Below are 19,537 nucleotides of genomic sequence, written 5' to 3' on the forward strand. Positions count from 1 at the left end.
GGGGCTCAATAAATACTTCTGGAATGAATGGATGAGAGATTTGACTGCTATTTGGAAGCTCTATAAGAATTCAGAGAACATCTATGTGGGCTGGAAGAGCTGGTGTAGACTTCATAGACGAGACAAAAACACAGAAAAAGTTAAATAACGACACAAGACAACAATACAATAAAGACGACAAGGCAGTATGTGATACGTGTCAGGCAAACAGTGCAGATACTGTGTGTTAAAGCAGGGAGAGTGTATCAGCTATGATGTTTTTGTCAGCAAGTAACAAAAAACCTCAACTCAGACTGTCCTCAACTGCAAGGGAATTTATTATCTTTCATAGCGCAGGTTCAGAGGAAGGGCAGGCTCAGAGTGTTCGATACCGCAGCTCAAGGAGTCCTTTCCCTCCTGCTCTGCCATCCTCGAGTGGGCTTCATCCTCATGTTGGGTGGCAGGATGTCCACAGCAATTCCAGACATGGAAACATCCTACTGAAGAAGCACAAACTGTCTCTTCCCATGTCTCTTCCCCAGGAGCTTTCCAGCAATTTCTCCCTTCATTTCACTGGCCAGAGCTGGGCCACATGCCCAATCCCAGGCTGACTACTGGTGAGGGGAGTAGGATTCTGTGACTAGCATAGACCAGCCACAGTCCACTCTTGGAGCTGGGATGGGATCACTATCCACTGAGTTTAAATGGAGGAGTAACTATCTCATAGAAATTAGAATCTGTTGGACATGAATAAATGGGAAGATGAATGTTGGCTAAAAATCCACAGTGTCCACTGCAACCCACCCCTTTGTATATTTAATGTCTACTCACACCATACAAAGAGGCCCCCCTGTGCCGAAATTGTCTAAAAAAGGCTTGATGGAGGAAATAAGATTAAGTTAGGTCTTTAAAAAAAAGGTAGGACCTGTACGGGTGGAGAACAGGCAACGAGAAATGAGAAGCTGGAGGTGGGAATTAACCAAGATTGCACCCAGAAAATGCCCCCCCCCAAGAGACCAAGAGCTCAAGAGCTACTTAAACCCAGGCAATTCTGTGTAATGGAAAGAGCTGGACATTGGTGGCAGAAAGGCTTAGGTTCACATTTTGGCTGGGCTACTTGAGTTTCCTAACGTCTTGGAATCTCCGTTTCCTCCCCAGTGTAGTAGGACTGGAGGGTCTGCCTCCCTGGAATGTGATCAGGATCACACCAGACTGTTCAGGACAGAACCTTGCACATAGAAAGTGCCCACCACATGTTTATCTCCTACCTTCTCCTTGCTTGGAAAGGAAGGCTGTTCTAGAGAACACTTTGAGTTGCCAACACAAACTTCAGTCCTACTGTGAAACAGAGGCACCAGCCTGTGCTCTGACGCCAAGAACCGAAGCACGAGTTTTCACTTCTCACTTTAGTCTTAGATGAATGTTGGGCCTCTTCCTGCCTTCTTTATTTCTAACCCTTGACCCCTTGTGGTATAAACTTTGACTGCAAAAATCCAAATGAGAAGCAGAGGACAGAGCCACGGAGGCAGAGATGGAAAGAAGGGTCCATCTAAGTGCCTCGGTTAACGAAGGATCTAGCTAAGGGCCTGCCTGCCCAAGGAGGTTAGAGCTGTGCTTCAGGACCATTGGGGCCATCACACACCAACGAGAGAATCAGAGAATGTTGTAGACGCTCTTATCAGAGAAATGTACATATGTAAAAAGATTATTGTACATATATTATTACATATTATTGCATATAATTTCCACAGGTTCTGGGACACTCTAAAGTATCTCTTTAAACCCCAGAATGAGAAGTCCTGCATTAGTGAGTTTGTTTGGGATCGTCCAGGCCTGGTTTCTGCAAGCAAATGGGAGAAGAACTGGCTTTGCACCAGTATAACCCCGAATAGTGACCTGCAGCTTCAGGATGGGGACGCCGCTGCCGGCTCCTTTGTTCCTGGCTCCACACTCACACTGGCCTGAGCACAGTCTGGTGGATGGACTGTGCACCCGCCGACCCTTAGGGAGGGTTTGGGTGATGCTGAGGCTCTCGCTGACCAGCTCAATGTGTTTTGGATGACGGGTTCTTTGTTCTGAGAGTGACGATTACCTCCCTAAGAGCTCTTAAGAATACAGGGACAAAGAGGCAAAGCCGAAAAGACAAAGACGCAGATAGAAAGATCAAAAATGGCACGGAGATTTCAGAACAAAAGCAAAAAAACATCGGGAGAGCTGCCTCGGAACTTCAGTCATTGTGGCGGCGGGGGAGGGGTAGCTAATCAGAGCCGGGGTCCGGGAAGGGGCAGGTGCGGCGTTTAGGGCTGCAGATCTGGACACCGCGAGCAGCACTTACGTAAGACTGAGAAAACATCGGTTTTCTGGATCAGAGAATGGGGGAGGGGTGCCTTCCGGAGTTTAAGAGGAGGCTGAAGCCGTCCCCAGCCTCCCACCATTGGCGCCGCCTCTGCGGCTCCAGTTCTGCAGCCCCGCGGTCTACAGAGGCCCAAGGACGCCGGCCGCCCTGGCCGAGGGTTAGCTGCTGCGAAGATGGCAGCCGGGCTCCTTAATGGAGCTCCCCAGGAGCCCAACTCGATCGGCTGCCTGCATTATTAATGCATTATGTCATCCTTCCTTGCACTCGCTCTCAGCTGCGGAAATTTTATAGAGCAGTATTATTAATTGAAGCAATTAGTGCGGGGGATATCAGCACAGCTACGTCAGAGGGCTGGGGACTCAGAGGGCTGGGGACGTGCAAAGCCAGGATCTCTCCCTCCCTCTCTTTGTGCCCCGCTCTCCCTCTATCCCACCTCCTCCCTGTGCCTCCCCAGCCCCTCCTCCCTTGTTTCTACCCGCCCCCACTTTCTTCTCTCCTGCTCTTCCAGTTCTCTCTCAATATCCCTCTGGGGAGACTCAGGGTACCCACCACCCTTCCCAGGCTGCAATCATTCCATCTCCAACCAGCACAGGCAGGCAGACAGAATGACAGCATCACCGTGGCTGACTCCTGGCCTAGTTGAATTAGGATGGAAGACCATCCCTCATGGTTCTTATCTTGGCTCAGAGCCCCTAGTGGGGGTGGCGGGTGGCAGGTAGAAAAAGGAGGGGCTCACTGCCTGTCAGACCCATTCATTCATTCATTCATTCATTCATTCATTTTTCCTTTGTGGGTACCCAGCCTTATAGTGGGTGCTGTGGGAAATAAAGAGGAGATAACAGAGCTTAGGGCCCGGAACTGGTTGTAACCAGAGAGACCAGACTGGCCACTGAAACAGCAAAATAGGGTGCAGCACAGGGTCTCAAGGGAGTGATCCCCGATGGGTTGATTGCCCAGCCCTGTGAAACACCCCCTGGGGCCCAGGAAGTGAGAAGTAAGACCTAGGGAAGCAAAGGAGCCCTGAGAGGTGAGGAAAGTGAGCTACAGGCAGGCTGCAGGAGGGTGGGAGCAGGAGCAACTGCAGCGGAAGGAAGGGAGGGAGGGAGGGATGGGGAGGGAGGGAGGGAGGGAGGAAGGAAGGAAGGAAGGAAGGAAGGAAGGAAGGTAGGTAGGTAGGTGCAGGCTGAGCAGGTTCAGGACAGAGCTTGGGAGGGACTCCAAGCTGCGCTCCCCGCCCCACCCCCACCCCGCCCCATGAGACTGAAGCTCTCACCGGCAGAGGCTGAGACCTAGAAGCAACTGGAAAACCTGGCCAGGGGCCAGGACACCAGGATACCAGGGCCCACACCCCAGATCCTTTCATCAGAAATCAGAGACACCTGAGAGGCCACAGGCTCAGGTTCCCTGTAAAATAAACAGATACCAGGATGGAAACATCCAGGATGAACATTCACCCTCTGCCCCTCCCTACTCTCCCTGCTCCCCTCCAGGCTCATGGGAACAGGTGTACCTTGTGTTACAGAGAGACCTCCTTGGAAATCTGGGGGCAAGTTGTCTGCTTGGATATCTTAAGTTTTAGTGGGAGAATGCTCTTAGCTTTTAAACTTGTTTTCTTATGAAAATTTTCAAGCATACACAGTGAGAGAATAGACTAATGAACCTTCATATTAATATAGCTCAGCTTCAAAAATGATCACCTCATGGTTGGTCTTCTCCTATCCACCTTCCCCCAACTTTTGGGGGGCAGGAGCATGTGCTTTAAGGTAACAAGCTCTTATAAAAAAATGGTCTGCTCATTTTTCTTCTTTTTCTTTTCTTTATTAAAAACAAATGCATGGGGCTTCCCTGGTGGCACAGTGGTTGAGAGTCCGCCTGCCGATGCAGAGGATACGGGTTCGTGCCCCGGTCTGGGAGGATCCCACATGCCGCGGAGCAGCTGGGCCCATGAGCCATGGCCGCTGAGGCTGCGCGTCCGGAGCCTGTGCTCCGCAACAGGAGAGGCCACAACAGTGAGAGACCCGCGTACCGCAAAAAAAATTAAAATAAAAATAAAAATGCGTGCACGCCCCCTCTGACAGACAGATTTTCATATATACAGTGCTTATTTAAATGTGAGAAAAGGATCTATCATGGGTTAAACTCTCCCAATGTGCCTGGGCAGGGGTAGGGTGTTAATTGTTTACTCCTCCCAACAGCTGGAGAAGTAGAGATAATTAAACAGTGAGAGGAAGTTCACACACAGTAAATTACAGAGGCCCACAAGGTCCAAGACCCCTGCTGCTACCCTCTACTGCCCCCTATCTCCTTACTCTCCAAGGGCACCCCTGGAGAGGCTAAGGCCAAAATGGGGGGTGGGGAAGAAAGATGTTGGGGAGTGAGGATATTGATGGCTACCCCCGTGATCTGACCTCGGTTCCCCGAGCTCTGTTTACTCCTTTTCCTGGCCTGGTGGTGCCCACTCCCCACCTTCCGGGACCCTCCTGCTGAACATTTTTACCCCATACCTCTGTTGAAACCTATTCCAAGGAAAGGAGCTCAGGTTAGTGAGTGAACCATAGTATCACCTACAGCAGGGCTGCCCAACAGACTTTCTACAACGATGGAAATGTTCTATTCTGTGCTGTCCAATATGGCAGCCACAAGCTACATGTGGTTGTTAAGCACTTGAAATGTGGCCCTACATGGAAGGTCTTGAGTGCCAGGTGAAGAAGGCAGGATTTTGTCCTAGGGGTGGTAGGGAATTATAGGAGGTATCTGAGCAAAGGAATGTTTTATGGGAGCAGGAAGGCTTTATGGTTTTATTTGCTTATTGGTTTGATTGCTACCGTTGACTGATCACGGCCTTCCAGGTGATGGACCCTGGTCTAAGCTCATGCACAATCTCATTTAATTCTCAAATACAGCCCTCTGAGGTTGATGTTTTACAGATGGAGAAACTGAAGCTCAGTTAAGGCAAGTGTCATGCAATTACTGAGTGGCAGAAGAATTGAACCCAAGTCTGTCTTATTCTGAAGCCTCAGAGCACTATGCAGCGCTGACTTTAAGAAAATTCAGCTGCTATCAGGATGTGAAAATGGACTGGAATAGGAGGAGAGAGATGAAGTGCTCAGAAACAGCACTGGCACTCAGAGAGGCTAAGTAAATCCTTACTCATTTAAATTGAACTGAGTGAACGTTCTGGAAAGTCTTTAATACCAACCAGGCTGCCAGGAACTAAATCTGGCCCAGGCCTCTAAGAAACCAGTTTTCACCTGTCAAGCTGGGGATCCACAGCCCTTAGAGGCTCTCACACAATTACTGTCCATTAGAGAGGCTAACAAGAGAAGCCACTTGGCAGGCCTGTTCCTGGGGGCTGTGGCCAAGCCTAGGACCGCCTGAAGGGGACAGGTGTGAAGACTTGCTGTGTGAAGGTGGCATTTCCGCTGGCCCTATCCTAGGGCCCTGCCAGTCTGCAGGTCCTCTCCAGGGATATCTGAGCTAACCTCCCCAGCTGGGAAGAGGGGCCTGGACCAGGGGCCTGTAGGGCCCAAAGACAAGGTCAAACGCAGAAATTCAGAGTTCAGGGAAGCAGGATCAAGAGGCTCTGATCTCCAGAAAATCACTTTAAGTGAAATTTGTCTTCACACCCTGGTTCAGCCCTGAGTCCTCTCCCAACCTACCCCCAACCAGAACTTCAGTTTCTCATACCCCCGAGGTCCTCTTGTCAGAAAACTTTCTGAAAAACACATTTATCCTAAGATGTTAGGACATTATAATCATCTATTCCCCTTACAGGAAAGTTGTTCCATGGTGGAATTCCAGGTCCTCAGTTTGGGAGGATTGGGGCTTGAGTTAAGGTCTAAGCTGTTGGTACACAAGACCAGTCTGGCTGATATGGAAGCAAGTGGGAAAGAGTTTCTGAGAAAACAAGTAGGCATAACTAGGCATATCAAATTAGATGAGGTAATTCCTTCAGTCTGCAAGTATTTCCTGAATGCCCCATCATATACCAGGAGCTGAGAGGCAAACAGAACAGTGAAAGAGACAGCAGGTGAAAGAGCTTTGGACTTGGTGACAGAAGACATACATGAGTTTTGAATTCGAGCTCTACCACTGATGAGCTGTGTGACCTTAAACAAATTATTGGCTTCTCTGAGTCTCATTTCCAGTTTTCTTTGATTTGGTGGACAGAGCCGAGAGGTTAAGAGCTTAAGCTTTGGCAATAGACAGACCTAGGTTTGAATCCTAGTGTTGTCACTCACTGGTGGTGGGCCTTGGGAAAATTCCTTATCTCTCTATGCCTCAGTTTCCTCATCTGGAAAATGGGGACAGCAGTTATACAATTCCTGGTTGTTGTAAGAATTAAATATAATAATAAATGTACAGTGCTTCATATACTGTCTCAGATAGAACCTCAATATGTTAATTATTATTATATTCATTGCTTGTTGCCCCAGGATTAGGTGTCAGACGAGGAGGAAAAGGAAATGCTGGGAAACTGGGGGATGGATATCAGAAATGAAGCTGGGTCAGTGGTAGGATGAAGCCAAACAGAGATGGCCCAGGCTCAGGACCCAGGCGAACTTACTCAGAGTTGTGCAATCATGCACAAAGGTGATGGCTGAAGCGGGGGTGGGGGCTGAAATCCCACCTAAACCCCACTCCCTAAACAAGCTTTGCCTGTGCTGGCAGCATCCTGCACAGGGCCAGGCAGGCAATAGGACAAGGCCTGCTCTAAGGGGTGGGAGCAGGCCAGCCTCTGGGATAGGCAGAGGCAGAAGGAAGGCAGTCTCGCAGCTGAAGGAGTCTGGTGGCAGCAGCTGGTGTTCCAGGGACAGGACTCAGCTGCAAAGACCTCGCATGAGAGGGCGGGGCACAACTCAGTTCCCAGAGCCTTTCGGGGCTGGCAGGAAACCAAGGCAGGTATTCACGCAAGGGCTACCCGAACACGATGGTCAGCAGGCACAAAGCAAAGGGCCCTGATGATGGAACAGACTGCAAGGTCAGGCCGGGCCCGGGCACAAGGTTGACTCTCTCCTGGGGCCTGAGTTTGCTGCTACTGATGATGCAATGGGCAGCTGTTGATGCTGGAGGGGGCAGGCTGTGGGGACAGGGAGCTGGGCAGATCTATACAAATTTTTTTCCAAACCCTTTGGCAATCGAATGCTCTTCACGATCTGTGAGGCTGTGTGGTAGGATTTACGTCTTTCAGGAAGGGTGGCCTCCCTAATGAAATGGTGTTAGGAGCAGGGGGATATTCCTCTGCCCAGGAATATTGCCCTTATGGTTCTCTGTGCCGGTGTAATCTCTTCGGATAAAGTCAAAGGTCACAAGCTCAGATGCTACAGGAGCCAGGCAGTGGCATAAATGGGAGAAGGAGACCAGACATAACGATAGGGAGCAGTAGGGAGTGGTAGGGACTGTGGCAAACCAGCAAGTGGATGTTTTAGTGAAGGTTTAAGGAAAGTAGCAGATGCTCAGCGCAACCAACTCTTACCCAGTGGGAATATACGACCAGCACTTTCAGTTCTTCCAATTTTCCAAAAGAAGCCAGAAACCTAAATTTTTATGTAAAAAAATTCTTTTAAATACCTGCTTTTTAATACCAGCAATGAATTATTATTATTTTTTTTACAAAACTCTTGTAATCATGATCTGACCAAACCCGCAAGCATTTGTGGGTCACACATGGCCTCTGGTTTGGGAATTCCTCTCTCCAGGATCCCCTGGAGATGCAGCCCCCTCTGAGAGAGGTCTCACATTGGGGGTCTAATCTCTCCAGGAGGGAGTGCTACTCCAACGCACTCTCTCTTTCTTGCCCCTAGGGTGTTCCTTCTTCCTTTTCCCCCCTGTCAGAGATCACAGGGTAGTAAAGGAGGCGGGACTGGCCCCCTGAGCGTTGGCATTTGTTTTATTATACATTATGGTCAGGGTTACAGGCTCTGCCTCCCAGAGGTCCTTCCCGCAACTTCTACCCCCTCCCCCAACTTCCAATTAGGAAGAGGGTTTGAGACCAGATTGCAGGTCTGTGCTGGGAGCTCTCTGGAGAATGCAAGAGAAATGCAAGATGAAGTCTTTCAGTCTGGCTGCTAAGAGGAGACACACGTGGAACACCACAGAAAGTCTCCATTGTTCCTTCCTTCCTTCCTTCCTTCCTTCCACAGGCATTGACTGGGCCCCAACTGTGTGGTCTGTAAACCACTGGGGAGAAAAGACTTTGACTCCACCATGCTAAAGCTGTAAGCATCTTTTTGGATCATCTACTTATGGTTAATCTGGAGTTTTCGATCTCTCTCCCTCTCTCTTTCTCTTTCAGCAGCATTTTAGAAGCCTGGTCCATTAATCAGATTAAGGTGGGTTCTCTGATCAAAGCGGGTAGGGGAAATCCTGGAGTTCCTGTCCACTTGGTTTTCCCTCCCACCACCCAACCTCCCACCCCCAACCCCCAACTTCCAGCCATCTGTGAAGTCTCTGAGGAACCCTCCTGGGAAAAACAGTTTGAAAAATCATTAATCCAGTCCAACCCCTGAAAATCCCAGTTTTGGAAACTGAGCCTCTGAGAGGTTAAATTACTTGCCCAAGGTCATACAACTGCACCTCCTGATTGCAGGCAGGTCTCTTTCTTTGGCCACCGTCCCATAGTAGTGTAAACTTAAAGTCTCCAGAAAGGGAAGGTAAATGGTGGGGAAGCTGGAAGGCAGACAGCTCAGCATGGGCCGGCTCCCCTGTCAGGGAGGCACGAAACTTGAGTGGAGGCCCTGCTGGGTGGTTGAGGGGGCAGAGGGTCAAGTAGGTGTTAAATTCCAGAAGCCTAGAGATAAGCAGTGTGAGGCCAGTGGAAAACTGGGATGGGGCTAGGATCAGGTTTGATGTGGAGAAAAGGCCTAGGGGGCAGGCTTTGGGTGGAGGTAGAGTTGGAAGACTGGGTTTTTTTCCCTCTCAGTTCACCCAGTTGAATCTGCTGATGGACCCCAAGCATTTTCAACTTTGAAAGCGCAACAGAAGGCTGGAAAGCCCAGGCAGACAGGCAGGCACACAGTCAAGTGAAAGTGGTGTATTAAGTAAGCCTTAGGACGGCAGCTGGGTTGCATTAAAAATGAATCAAGACGATGTTTGAATGAAAAGAAGAATGGAGTGCTGGGGAAAAGGTGCTCTGAGGGCTCCCTATGGCCAGGGCGGGGCAAGGTTCCACAGCAGGGCCAGGTCAGCCCCAGAAGCCAGCTGGTGGCTCCCAGTGTCTATGCAAAAGAGACAGGAAAGGTGGAGGTAGGCTTGGAGAATGCCCCTTCCTGGGAGCTTCTGGGGACTTTCATTCTCTTACCCACAAAATGGACACAACCATCTCAACTCTGCCTCCATCTTGGAGACTGTTGTGAGAAGCAAATGACATCAAGTTGAGACCCACTGAAGGCTTTTACCAAGCCTAGGGTCGCAACTATACATGCCATCAGAGGTGGCGAAATGTGTGCAGTGGCCCTGGAGTAAAATTAGGGGGAGTAGAGACTTGAGAGTGCTTGCCCTGCCCAAAGGCTTTCAGATTAAAGATTCTAAAGCCACATTCTGGCCAAATGAAATGCATCTGCCCCGCACCCTATTCCTGGCATGCACTCCCTGAACTAAGGTTTTAACAGATGATTGCTTAAGGTCTGAGCCTCCCAGTGGGACATATATTCTAGAGAGTCTTCAAGAACTGCCCTGTCCATGATAATAGCCACTAGCCCCATGTGGCAATTTACATTTAGATTCCAGTTAATTAAAATAAAAAATTTAGTCAGTCACACTAGCCAAATTTCAAGTGCTCCATAGCTACATGGGGCTAGTGGCTAGCCCCATGGACAGCGCAGATGTAGAACATTTTCATCAGCACAGCAAGTTCTGTGGATCAGGGCTGCTCTAGGACTATAATTTGGTGGAATGATAGGTATTGGAGAGGGAGGTTTCTTCCCTGAGGCTTCTCAATATAATACATCACATATTGGCTTCTTACTCAGCCTAAATTCAAGGTTAATCCTGGAGCCCTTCACTGCTTTCCCACTTCCTTTAAGCCCCAGGTTTTGTTAACTCACTAACTCCTAAGACTGAAATCTTCATGCTCATTTTGCATCTGCTTAGGACTCAAGGTCTAGTGGGAGAGGGCAAGGGTGACAACTGCTGTTTTCCCCTTCTAGCCAGAGATCTTCTGAGGTTACCATGTCTTCCACTACATTAATGATTGAGAGCAGGAATTTCTGAACCCTGAGGGAGATTGGCAAGCATGATAGAACTGAGGGAGCAATTCTGGGGCAGTTAGGACTGAATGGTACCCAAACAGCCTGGTGGAGGTGGCCACCTGCTCTCCTACCAGGGAGGTAGGATAGCAAAATCGTGACTAGCACATCCCAGCTCCTCCATTTACTAGCTGTGTGACTTGGCCTTTATATACGCTCTGAGTCTGTTTTTTCATGGATAAAATAGAAATGGTACTTACCTCAGAGGGCATTTTAAGGATTAAATGAGTTAATGGAAGGAAGGCACTTAGAACAGTATCTGGCCTGGAGTAAGCATTAGTAGTAGTAGTATTTGATTGATTATTTGTATCATGGCTTTGATTGAGGTTGTGAATAAGGCAAGTTCACATACTCAGTGCGCTGGTATCCTCCCAACCCTCCCCACACACCTGCTAGATTTTTCCATCATGGCGCCTGTTGAATACTTAATTATTTGTTTCTTCAATTTTAAGAGCCACTGCTGGGCCCCATCACCAAGGTCTTACCCTGCTTTTGCCCCACCGTAGAGCTCCCTTGGTTTTTCCAACACTGCCTCTCCAGCACTCTGACTACTGCCCAGGCCAAGCAGTAGGCTGCCTCCCAGGGCCCAGGGCTCCTTCGGGAAAGCAGCACAGGCTTGTCCTTATGCATGGCAGTCGAGGGTTGGTCCTAAAGGTCCACATGATCCAAAACCAGTGCATCCAGACACTGGTACCTCAAAAGGAGAGCAACTGAAGCCAAAGACAGGTTGAGTCAATCAGATTCCTTCTCTCCAGAATTTGAATAAAGGAAGACCCAAAGACTGCGCAGCTTGTTAGCAAGAAAGGCTGATTTGGGGGACTTCCCTGGTGGCACAGTGGTTAGAATCTGCCTGCCAATGCAGGGGACACGTGTTCGAGTCCCGATCCGGGAAGATCCCACATGCCGCGGAGCAACTAAGCCCGTGCTCCACAACTACTGAGCCTGCGCTCTAGAGCCCATGAGCCACAACTACTGAGCCAGTGTGCCACAACTACTGAAACCAGTGCACTTAGAGCCTGAGCTCCGCAACAAGAGAAGCCATCGCGATGAGAAGCGTGTGCTGCAATGAGAAGCCTGCGCACCGCAACGAAGACTAGCCCCCCACTCAACGCAACTAGAGAAAGCCCGCGCACAGCAAAGAAGACCCAACGTAACCAAAATAAATAAATTATTTTTAAAAAAGGCTGAAGTTGAAAAGTGAGGGGACCACAGACGTCCACGATGGTCAAGTGAGAGCTGAGGGGAAGGGGCAACAAAAATTATGTATGCAGGAAGAGAACCACACGAGACTCTGGGCTGGGCAATGAAAATCTCTGTCTAGAAGAGGAAAACAGCAGTTGTCACCCTGTGTTCCACACGTGCTTCCGTGGCACTTGTCCAGAAATGTTGCTTCTTTTGCCTTCTTCACTAGAAGCCTGGAAGGGACGTGGAGTAACTATTAGCACAAAGGCTCCGTAAGCACCTTTAGGATGTGCTAGAACCACTAACAGAAAAAGCAGCCACCATCAAAATAAACAATTTCTGGGTCAAAAATTTCAGTGCAAACACAGCACAGAGCACCCTCAACTGCCCAGCAGCTCCTTTCTGGTGGGCAGATGAGTGTCTGGGCCCAGGGCCCATCAGGGTGATGACTGCTTTCTCCTCCTGGCTCCAGGGTGTCCCTCTGTCCAAGAGAATTAGCTTCCTAGGTAAAGAGGCCACGCTTCAGTCAAGGGTCTGCCAATGCAATTTTTCTTGTGTAATATCCTCTGTATCTCTATTTTTTTATTTTTTATTGTTTTTTTTTTTTTGCCAATGTGATTTGATGAACTCATAGTAGAGCAGTTCTCACCAAAAGAGACTCTGGCTGAAAAGAGATGAGTCAACCCAGGTGGCAATGTTAATTCCTTGAGCAAGTCCATTTGCCTTTCCAGGACGCAGGGAACTTGCCTGCAGAAGAGGAGGAGAGAATATGGAGCAGATGCATCTCTGGGGTTCCTTGCATTTTATTCATTGATCCCAGGGACCCTCAAAAGACACATCTCCTTCTTTAGCCTATCAGCCCCTGGCCTGCCTAGCAAGCTAATCTCCTATTAAACAAACCACAGAAATCCTGCTCTTTCTTGTTTGTTTCCTCCTTTCCTTCCTCTGACATAACAAAGGTCTGTGTTGGGGATCCTCAGCTGGGCTGTAGCGTAAGAACAGTTAACGGGTAGAGCGGTGACAGGGTCCCACCGAGCACTGAGGGCTGGCGTCAGCCTTAGTTGTTATGTTGACACCCCACTTACATGGAAAACTGGGTGAGGCAGCCTGGCATGTTGTAGGTACCTCTGGGAAAACCGCGAAAGGAAAATTTTAAACACACACACGTAACAACCACCACTTCCTAGGCAGTCAGCGCCTCCTCTGCTTGTGAAAAGGAGCCTGGCCCTGTTTTGCGGGTGGAAGGGTCTGGGGAGAGTGTTAGGCCCTACCTACCTGGGCCCTGAGGCTCTGGGAACGCAGAGGCCATTTTCATCCAGCCTTCAGAAGTTTCCTTTTGTGGCATCGCGGGGATAAAAATATTCCTCCCTGAAGGTGCAACCGCGGCACGGCAGATGTCCCTGACTGAGCACTTGGGAAGGAGCTATTAAAAGGAACGTAATTAGGTTGTCAACCTGGGGCCTCCGAGCCAGGCTTCCGAACGCCATCTTTGTTGAAAGTTTTCCAGACGTCAAATATTTGCGGAACCCGATTTACCAAGAAGGCTGTCCTACCCAATAGGACTGAGTGCAGCAAAAGCAAAATGACACGTCCGGTCAACATTGGCCTCAGGCCCTAAGACTCCTTTGTCTGTGTCTTTTGCCCATTTTGGGTCCTGGCCTCTCTCCCTAATTTCCTCTCCCTTCCTCCACACACATAGCCTGCCATCACAATTTGCTCTTAGGAGAGGCTCTCTCAGTCATATACCCCTTAGCATGAATGAGGGTAACCCTCTGAGCACTTCTTCCCTCTCCAGGAACATGGGATTCATGCCTGAGCTCTGTACACTTCAGGGAACAGAAGGCTTTGTCTCCTTTTGTAAAAGGGATGTGAGGCACTGGAGCCACGGTGGGGAGGGCCTTCCTAGTGACCCTGCGATTGTGTTACAGGCAGCTACCTACTAGTCTGTGTCTGGAGCCAGTCCTGATTCCAAGCTCCTTTCTTCCTTGGAGTCTGTTGTAATCACTCCCCTCCCTCCTGCTTATTTATCCTGCAGGTTCATCTCCCCATCCATCTTCTCGGCCATTCATCTATCTACGCATCCGACAGTTATTGAGAGGAGCTGTGCTGGGTGGGAAAGAGAGGGGTGAGAGCCAGCACCCATGAGCCTTGTCATCATGGAGGGAGACAGCATAGATGGAGAAAGACATTCATCAGATAATTCCAGAAAGAAGTGGAAACAAAGGAGAAGCTAGTCCATGGTGCTGTGAGGATGTGTTAGAGAGGAAACTGACCTGTCAGGGACAGCGTGTGTGTGTGCGTGTGTGGGGGGTGTGTGTGTGTGTATGCGTGTGCGTGTGCGTGTGCGTTTTGAGGGGGATATGTGTTATGTGCTCGGTGATTGGTTCCTTCAATTGGAACAGCTTGTGCAAAGGCCCTGACTGAGCCTGAGAGGAAATAACACGATTTTCACGAGATCTTTCTCCTACTGGACTTCAGGAAACATCAAGGATTGTGGTTATAAAATTTTAAAAGTAGGGAAAAGGAAGGAGAATCTGAAACCGGTTTCTGAAATCCTCTGCCGTAAACAAATTTCTTATATGCAGTTGAGAGATGGCTCTACAAACAAACAGATTTTCTTTGGTGGCAAAGAGAGCTGGCCCTGGCCTCCTCCTCCTCCCAGAGGCCTTCCCTGATATTTCAGCCAGCTTTTTACCCTTTAGCAATATATCACGGTATTTCCCCAGGTTAAGAAATATTATTTTACAATAGAATTGTTAATGGCCACCTAATACTCCAGAGTAGAGAAAGCCACAGTTTGACTCGATGAAGCCCCTGTTGTTGGACATTTAGCTTGTTTCTAATGTTTTGCAACCCTAAGCAACTCTTCCATGAATGAACATGCTTGTATATCAACTTTGCCCATTCCTTGGACTTTTGCTCAGGATAAATTTTGCTACATAGTAACAAATAAGGGCCAGTTTTACTAAACACAAGTTTTCTTAACTGCTGAGCCTGTATACCTGATATACAGGTATACATATACGTAGTGCTCTTCCCACTAAGCAGGGATCCTGCTGGGTCCTCATCCATCCACTGAATTTGCAAGAAGGGATGGGAGGAGTCTCAGCAGAAAAGAACCTAAGTGGACAGTGGCTAAGGGCTGTGTGTGGGTCGGGATGATCAGGGGCTCAATCACCATTTACCTCTTTCTCCACCTGTTCTTCCCCATCGTAATGGACCCAGTCTGTCTATGATGGTGGAGGGTTCCGCCCTGATGCTCAGCACTCCACCTGCGTAGACAGAGCCTGAGAGTGGGAGGGGCTAGGACCTCTAGCAGGGAGCTCTCTGCAGGAACTTTCTCCAGAAAGCTCACAGCCCCGAGAATTGTGGGGCTACATGGAACATAGGCCAAAAGAGAGCGTCCCTGGTGGAGACAAGGCTGAGAAACAGGATACCAATCTGTGGTTTAGAGTTCGTTACAGATGTGTTGTGTAAATCACCTAATCTCTCTAGGCCTCTGTTTCTCCATCCATCACATGGAAGTAATCCTCTTTTATCCCTACTTGACCGGGATGATGCAAAGATGAAGTAAATGAATATATATCTACTTAAAATGAGCTACTGAAATATATGGGAATACACAAGCAGAAAAGAAACCAAGATTGAATAAAGCCATAGAGTATAAGTGGGCTTTGTGTTTTATCCCCAGGGCCTAGAACTGTGCCTGGCATATAACAGGCACTCAGTACATATTTGTAAAATGAACGAAGAAACACATAAACATCTACTCCGTCCTAGACACATGCTAAGTGCTTCATAGGCATTATTCCACTTAGCCCTCACAAACAGCTCTTTACCATGGAGGTATAAAATACTCCCATTTTGCAGATATGAAAGCTGAGGCTCAGACTGGTTAAGTAACTGTCAAGCATCATACAGCTAGTGTCTGACAGGATTTAAATTTAAATGTAAGTTCTTCTGATGCCATTCTCCCAGCTCTTCCCACCTCTGTTATATGTTGCAGAAGAAAAGTTGCTGTGGTGTGTGCTCATGTTACTGTGCATTAAATGAGACAGTACTTGTTGAAAGCTGCAGCACCTGGCATGCAGTTAGTGCTCTGTGAATCTATTATAATACTCTACTCATTAATTTCTATATTTTATCACTGCATTGTAAGCACCTCAAAGGCAGGGCTTATTCTTCTCCACAAGCAGGACAGAGTAGTTGCCTAACATACCAATTAACTAAAGCATTTTTGAATATCATAACGTGGAAGAAGGATTGCTTCCTTTAAGGCAGCTTTGTGCTTTGTGGACAAAGCTAATCTGACTGTGACTTTAATGGGAAGCCAGAGCAGGCCATGACTGTCCAGTGGCTTGGAACCCTGGTGGTCATTAAGGAAATGGGTAGAATCGGACACCAAGGAAAAGAACAGTAACTCCGGCTCTCCCCCTCCATTGACACCAGGAGACCATTCTGACAGCCTCTGGCCCCGCCCCCAGGGCATGCAATCTGATAGGCTCAGCAAAGCAGAGGTGGGTGGGGCCTTGGAGAGACTCTGGCCCAATCATCTGGCTCCACACTTGCTGCCTGGGACTAGGTGGTACAGGAGGTGACTTGACCTCGAAAGAGAAGTCAGGGTTCCTGGAAAACTTCCCTCCCCCGCCCCACCCGAGACAATGCAGGAAAAGAGACTTAGTCTTTCAGTCTTTGGTTTTGCACTTTACTAGCACTGAGCCTCAATGTCTTCATCTACAAAATGGAATAGTAATTCCTTTTCCATAGGGTTGTAACAATTAAATAAAATATAACATGGAAAATTGCTTAACATAGGTACCTAATTCATTTCAAGTGCTCAAAAAAATCAGTTGCCTCTGGATACCAACGTGCCTGAGGGCAGGAACTATATCTGAATCACGGCTTGCCTGGGTGCCCTAGTACTTTTAATTGTTCATACAATGTTGAAGAATGAATGCCTGAATGGCTGGACTCCTCCATTCATGCTTCATCCCTTCTGGTTAGCTTTGCCTGTTTTTAGTCTCTCAAAAAAATCTCTAGAAGATTTAACACCCTAATCTTTTCCCCCACTCCCAGGAGGGCCAGGGGACAACATGAAGGCCTGGGTACCTGGGGAGGAAAAGGGGCACTTTCATAACAAAGACAACTTCATGGTGTGACCAGCCCCTCCCTGGCTGCTTGCACCCTCATTTTGGACCTTCTTGCTCCAGGATGCTAGGACAGTGGCTTTGACCCACTGCGGGCTATATGAAGGATATTAAAGATACATCAGGCTGCCAGTGAAGATTTGAGAGGGGCTGAGTTGCCCTTAGGGGTAGAGTTCTGTGTTCCAGTTAGAATTAAGGAATGAACAATTTAGATGAGTGGTTAGAATTTGGGCATTAAGACTAGCGTTTGGAAGTCAACTGGAGTTAGGGTTTGGTTATTAGTTACCATTGAATTTCTGAATGAGAAATGGAGAGTTGCTAGTAGCCAGATATGGTGGGGGCCATCTCTTTGATCTAAAATTTAAAATGTTCTATTCCAAGGACCTGCCTCCTTCATTATGGGGAGCCAGAAATTTCTCTCTTCTGACTGGCTCCTCAACAGGCCTGAGTGTACCTGCAGACCGAGCAGGTTAAGCATCTACTACATCTCAGGTGTGACGTCTAGCATATATGGTCCCCAAAGTGTCCAGGACACAGCCCCCTACAATGAAGCTGAGGAGACCAGGATGTGAATGATCTGGTCTAGACCCACCCCTGCCATAGCCCAGTGACTTTGGAGGAAACGTAAATCTCCTAGCCTCAGTTTTTCGGTCTGGCAAATGGATGTAACCTCAGAGGGCTGTTTGGAAAACCTCAAGTGATCGTGGAGGAAAAACTTTGAAGTAAACATGCTCTCTGGCAGAGTAAGCTGTTCCAAAATGAACTATAAAGCAAAGTCTGGGTAACTTACCCTCAGGAAAGGCTGAAGATCCTCCTTCCCTCCATGAAATCCCAGGTTTGCCAGCTCTTGCCACACTCAACCAGTCTTTCCCAAGACCATTTCCGGCAGGGACTTATGCCTCTGAACAGGAACTGACAAAGAAGCAATTCACACCAAAAACTTTCCAGGCTCCTGGTCCTCCCCAACACACACACACACACGCACGCACGCACACCAGCCAGCTCTGGGGCTGCAGTATGTATGACTAATCCTATGAGACACATGGATAAAGTGAGGACTCAACAAATATTTATCAAATGAATGAATGAATGAATGAATGAGGGTGTGGGTGAGGAAGTGGCTGCATGAATGAGCAGACACAACCTTAGAGAATGAGACGGCTTCCTAATCCAGGATGCTGAGTGCTCCCAAAGAACGTCATTTGGGACTTTCCTAGTGAGTGCTCCATGACGGAGCCATACCCTCTTCTTTTCCTCGAGCCCCATACGTCTTCTTTTCTCCCCAACTTCATTGTGGGGGACTATGTCCTAGACTCCTTTGGGACCAAATATGCTAGACTCAATACGTGGTATATAGTAGATGCCCAATAAATGTGTGATTAACTGAAGTGGAAGATAAATAAGACTTGGACCCTGTCTTCCAAAAGTTTACAATTTAGTGAGAGAGAAAACATAGGCATATAAGTACTGTATGACAAAGCATCACAGGTAACTGGTACCAAAAAGGAGCCAAGGAGTATATGCTATAGGTCAGAGCTGAAAAAACTTACTATGGGTTGAAAAAGCGAGGGAACGCTTCATGAAGGAAGGGAATGAGGTTTAAAGGCTAGACCCTGAAGGAAGAGAAAGATTCGGAGGCAAGGGAGAAGGTGCTGCTGATAGGGGCAAAGGGCTGTGCCCAGGAGGAAGGCCAGTTCAAGCTATGTTCAGAAAACCTGAGTAGATTTAGTGTAGCTGGACAGCAGATTCAAGCAGAAGAGTGCAGCACGTGCCACAAGTAGGTGGTGGCGACTGTAGTAGGAGCTTTGAATTCGAGGAGAAGGGATTTGGATATGGAAGCTAGTGAGGGCGTTTGAGCAGTGGAAGGAAGTGCAAGGAATGCTGTGAGGCGTGGAAAGATGATCTGCTGGAGACAGACAGGTAAGGAGCAAGGTGAGCGGCAAACCCTGCTGGGAGGTAATGTGCCGGCACAGGGCTGGCCAGAGCCAAGTCTTGGGCAGAGAGACCCTTTCCATTTCTTTCTTTCTCTTTCTTTCATTCATTCAGATATTGATTGCCCCCTAGCAGGCCCCGCGCAGGTAAACAGAGCAGATGCCTTCCCGCCTTTCCCGGGCCTGGGTCTCTACTCTCGGCCTCCACCCGTGTGCCCAGCCCCAAAGCTTGGGGCCATACGGGCCAAAGGCGAGGGCTGGGTGTGGAGGTGCAATTGGCTGTGACCTCTCACCTGCAGCTTCTTTCCACGAAACCTCTAATCCCCACGGTCCAGTGTCCCAGGCCCACGTCCTCCTGATCATGCCCCACCCTGACCACCGCCCTCCCCCACCGGCCACACCTGGAAGGGAAGGAATTGCGGGAACGGGGTTTGGCCTGTGGACGCGGCGGCGCCACCAGAATACGGGCTGAGGCCGCGGGCCGGGGCAGGGGCATGAGGGACGGCCTAGGAAGGCGCTTCCCGAAAACGGTCACACAGCCCAGAGGCTGGGTGGGGCCGTGGGGCGGTGGGGCGCGCAGCCTGCCGGGCGGGAGGAGGGGCGGGGGACGGGGAGCGGGGCTCCCGACGCGCCGAGCGGGTCCTCTGCGCCCCCTGCCGAGCGGCGGCCTCCGCTGCACGCGCCGCCGCCGCCGCC

General features: G+C 49.0%; 1 long non-coding RNA gene across 1 annotated transcript in view; it reads right to left on the minus strand.

The window, feature by feature from the left end:
* The window catches only part of LOC102988051 (uncharacterized), a 71,241-nt gene extending 52,028 nt beyond the window's left edge, over positions 1-19,213 (minus strand). The window contains exons 1-2 of the long non-coding RNA XR_447707.4: positions 19,135-19,213; positions 17,701-17,822 (exon numbers count right to left, since the gene is read on the minus strand). This is a non-coding gene — a long non-coding RNA (uncharacterized lncRNA). The remainder of the gene's footprint in view (positions 1-17,700; positions 17,823-19,134) is intronic.
* Between the last annotated feature and the right edge of the window lie 324 nt (positions 19,214-19,537).

The sequence above is a fragment of the Physeter macrocephalus genome, chromosome 12, assembly GCF_002837175.3.
Source record: "Physeter macrocephalus isolate SW-GA chromosome 12, ASM283717v5, whole genome shotgun sequence".
Taxonomy (NCBI): Eukaryota; Metazoa; Chordata; class Mammalia; order Artiodactyla; family Physeteridae; genus Physeter; species Physeter macrocephalus.